Source organism: Lissotriton vulgaris, chromosome 4_1 (assembly GCF_964263255.1).
Source record: "Lissotriton vulgaris chromosome 4_1, aLisVul1.2, whole genome shotgun sequence".
NCBI classification, from domain to species: Eukaryota; Metazoa; Chordata; class Amphibia; order Caudata; family Salamandridae; genus Lissotriton; species Lissotriton vulgaris.
The window spans coordinates 27949013-27953851 of NC_141691.1; positions in this window are offsets into that span (position 1 = coordinate 27949013).

Below are 4839 nucleotides of genomic sequence, written 5' to 3' on the forward strand. Positions count from 1 at the left end.
AGGAATAAGCAGGAGAGACATTCAATACCATATACAAGTTAAAATAAGTAGTGGTCAAGGTCCCGTCTTTTCTGTGACCTATTCCTACCCACTCAAAGTTAGCTAATCTCTGCCAGGTAGTCAGCTGTTAACACTCAGTGACCCTTCCTAGGCTCAGAGAAATGTCAATGCCCTCAATTTCATGAAATCTCCCAGCCAGTGACATGTAGGAGGTATGATAAGGGGAAGTTCAGTCCACCTAAAGTACATTTCTATAAAGTACATTTTCTGGTGAAACTATGAAAAACTGATTTCACTTAAAGTCAAGGTTTGAAGGTTAAACAGATAATGTTGTTAAAACATTGGCATAGCCATAGAGAAAGGGAGTTAAAAGTGTAATCCCATCAAGACTTATTTTTGAAACGTCCATCTAGGTCTGCTTAGTAAGGCGGGAAGGGCTCGGCTACTTGGCCACTGACAATAAGGCCTGCCTGACTCCTGGTAGCTCTGTCGGCCCAAAGAATACACTATAGCATCCTTCCAGGGGGCATCCAACCTTCTGCTATGTACCTCACCACCCAACAGAGGGCCTGACACTTTTTGCGGCCTGTTTGCAGGACCAGGAGATCACAAGACCACTGGTTCTCTCTGGATGCATTCTTAGAGATGGCATTCATGTGTGGAGAGGTGACCCTTGTAGTATCTTGCTGGCATGGAGGCCAACTCCTCCCCCTTGCTGAGTATAGTTCTTGGATTTTTTTGATATATGTCCTTAATGGCACAGTGTCCTTGCACCACCTGCTGTCCGCAGCACATCAAGGTGCATAATTCTGAGGCACTGCTGATTGCCCTTGCTGGCTCCAGGTCCAACATCCAAAGGCAGACTCAAACCCACTGCCAAGTGGACACTGCTTTGGTCCTCAATGCTCTACCTCACCTGAACTTAGCTACCCACTTGGGTGGGGGTTCCCCTCTCTTCTTGTGGGTGCGGGTCTACTGGTCTGGGATGACAGATGCAACCCAATGAATCCTAGAATACATCCTGCCCATGTACCATGGAGTATTGGGGCCCTTAGTCCATGGGAAAGTCAGAGGCTGGGCATATGGCAGAGAGCACCAGATAACTTGGGGCTGGCCTTATGGGGGCTGTCCCGGGCTAGAATGGGAGCTTTATCTGGCATGCTTTGTGGGCTGAGGAGCAAATGGCCATGCTTTGCTGCTTGAACGCTTACACCCCCTCATCCTCCTTATTGCCCCACCCGAACTGGCTTCGCCCATTCTGCCTGCTGCATCTGCCTCCTGGTGGATTAGTCCTGCAGCACCTGTCTGTCCATCTGATAGGGTTTAATGTTTCCCTCCTTCTGCCAGGCCAGACAGATCTCTTGCATGCGCCTCGTTGGTCCACTGCTTCCACTGAATTCTGCAGTCTCCTTCCTCCTTGCTGCTCTGAAAAAACTCCAATCTCTAGCTGGTCTTTTACAGAATCAAGGACTCTGGGTTATGGAGTTTTATTTTGCTGCAACAGGATGCTTCCCTTGCTGCTCCTACCCACTGCTGTTAATGGCACCCACTTCAGTAAAGCTGTGGCCTACCAGAAAGCCCGTACATCGGGTCTATCTGGCCACTCAGGCAACCCAATAGATTGTATACTGCAGGAGATCACAGCAGTGTGCTAAAAGCTAAATCTAATCCATACCCACATAAAGGATCTAAACACTGATAAGAAATCCATCTGGAAGCAAATCAGAGTGGTCCGAGGCTAACTGGATGACGTGCAGACCCCCCTCACTGTGCTGGAGTCACAAGTAGAAAACTCCTCAGGTTGGATGCTGACCTCTGATCCATTTAAAGTGTGATTAATGACCTGGAAGGCGGAATCCAAAGGGATAATGGTTGCGAGTGGAGCAGGATGCTACACTCCAAGCACTATATATAGATGGCGGCCTTGGATGACAAATGGTGGCCCAAGGCACTTGGTAATCTGCTGGAGCCTAAAAGCCAGGTGAACAATCTTGGAGTCTGGATGGACTCTGTCCTCAATTTTACCCACCAGACTAAAAAGGTTGAGGCAACGTGCTTCGGGATCCTTCGGAACCTTAAGCCGATCCTAAAGTTTTTCGATCCCCAGACATGCCAGCTAGTGGTGCAGTCAGCCATTCTCTCACGTCTGGACTACGCAAACTCTTTACTTGTAGGAGCAAATCAGGCCGAAAAATCTAGACTTCAACGAGTCCAGAACGCAGCGGCTAGAGCCCTGACAGGCCTCCCTCATTTTAAATCTGTGAGTTGCACGCTCATTAAACTCCACTGTCTCCCGGTAGAGAAGAGGATTCATTTTAAAACCCTATGTCTCGCATTCAAGGTCTTGAAAACTTCCTCTACACCCATGCTGAGCCCTCTTTTAACAGCATACACACCCCGTAGTGCTCTCCGTTCGGAAGGCCAGAACTTGGCAGTTGTCCCCCGTTTTAAGCTGGCCCGGATCGGCGGCCGCTTCTCCCGGCACCTCGCGGCTAAGCTCTGGAACGCTCTACCCTCCCAAATTGGCGGTCTTAACGACCTTCTGTCGTTAAGAAAGGCCATAAAAACCCACCTTTTCTGCTAAACCTCTAGGTGTCTGAATCCCGGGTTTCCATCCGCTGTAGCTTACTTCCCCTCTTTTTGCTCAGCGCCGGGACGCCCCTTTGCTGGGGCAGCCGTGCGCTATATAAGATCCCTTAACATTAACATTAACATTTCCATAACCCTTCCCTGAAGGGTGACATAGTAATAGTAGTGTTAAAGCTACATTCAACACTGACGAGAGTGCAAATTGTACCATGATGCAAAGGAGCAAACTATTCTGGGATATGATGGAGTATCTGGCCACACTCTTTTCACTGGCCAAACCAAGTTTCATTACCTCCTCTACCATTTATCACATGTTTCAAATGTTTCCTTTTATACAAATTGCATTCTGGCCCATTAGGAATACTTCATCTGGCCCAAGCCGGAGAGTGCGACTCGAGCGGAAAGTACGGCCTGACCCGGAGTGTACAGCCCGGGTACTGAGAGTATGACACGGGTGTGGGGATCCCGGCCCATTTTCAGATGTAAAGATGTGACTTGCGAATGATCTCTGTGAATGTCAAAAGTTGTAAAGCTTACGTTTTGGCTCAGATTACCTTTGTGAATCATCCCCAATATATTTAAACTGTTCAAGAGGTAAGACAGAAGATGTCAGGATTTATATGATGTCATACATTAGGAATTCTCGTGTCTGTAAAGACAGGTGAAAGATGAAATATACATCAACAGCTGTTGAGAATGTTGCTCACTGTACCATCTACGATCGAGTGCTTCAGTGCTTGCAATGCTAGTGGCATTTCTACTAGGATAGCCTTCTGCACAGCCGTCAGTATATGTTCAGTGGCAGCAAAACTCATTTCAGCACTGGACTATACATGCAAGGCAAAACTCATTTCTGCACCGGAATATAAATGAAACTTATATGCAGTCAGCACCGTTTTACGTTCAATAAAAATGTTATGGGTAAATTTAATTGCACCTGGTAAAACCCGGATGATTATGTTTTTAGTATTTACATGTGTATGTAATTGACTTGTGGCAAGTAAATCAGATTGGAATGATCTGAGTCTATCCGTGTGTCCACTCTGTATTGGAAAAATGAGGAAGAGTTAATTTTAAAATAGGTTTATTGCACTGTGCACAATCTGGTATGTATGTGCTGCCAAAATGAGAAATCCTAGCAGTGAATACAATTTTTTAATGTAATGATATTAAAAAATGAGGTGCAATACTTTTTTTCCCTTCATATCTTAGGAAAAGTACACTTGGAAAAACTGCATTTGATATCTTGAAATCGAACTTGTAGTCAAGTTCAGCAAATCCCAATATTATGCCATCTATTCTGGATAAATGTTGACTTAGTTCGTCATCCGCAAGGTAAATGTCATCAACTTAGGACATACGCAAACGCGTCTGGGACAATATTGTGAAGCATTAACATAATGTGCCCAATAAATAGCCCTGGGCTGTTCTTATAGCCATTGGGAGCCTTGTGTATTTCATTATAAAACCAAGTGCAGAGAAGGCTGGCTATTTAGCATTATGTCTATGCTACACAATATTAACCCAGACATGTTGTCCTATGTCGATGATATTTCACTTACGGATGACAAACTAAATCCACATTTATTCAGAGTAGATTGCAATGTCTGCCTTCAAGTGCTAGATTGTGAAAAAACGGATTTCACTTTAAATCAAGTTTTGAAAGTTACAGATAATGTTGTTGCAACATTGTTGTAGCCATAGAGAAAGGGATTTAAAAGTGTAATCCGATCAAGACTTGTTTGGAATTCGTCCATCAAGGTCTGCATTGTAAGGGGGCAGAGCTTGGCCACTTTGGCACCAGCAATAATGTTTGCCTGACTCCTGGTAGCTGTGTCATCCCTCAGGAGAAACAATAGCATCCTTCGAGGTGGCATCCAACCTTCAGCCAAGCACCTCACTACCCTACACAGGGCTTGACACTTTTGGCGGCCTGTTTGCAAGCCCAGAAGATCATAGGGCCACTGGTTCTTGCTGGATGCATTCTCAGAGATGACACTCAAGAGAGGAGAGGTGACCATGGTGGTGGTACCTTGCTGGCATGGAGGCCACCTCCTCTCCCTTGCTTGGTATTGTTCTTGCCTTTTCATGAGGGCTGCCCTTAATGTCACAGTGTCCATGCACCACCCGCTGTCCGCAGCACATCAAGGTGCATACTTCTGAGGCACTGCTGGTTGTCCTTGCCGGCTCCAGCTCCAACATCCAAAGGTAGACTCAAACCCACTGCCAAGTAGGCACTTCGATGCTCTA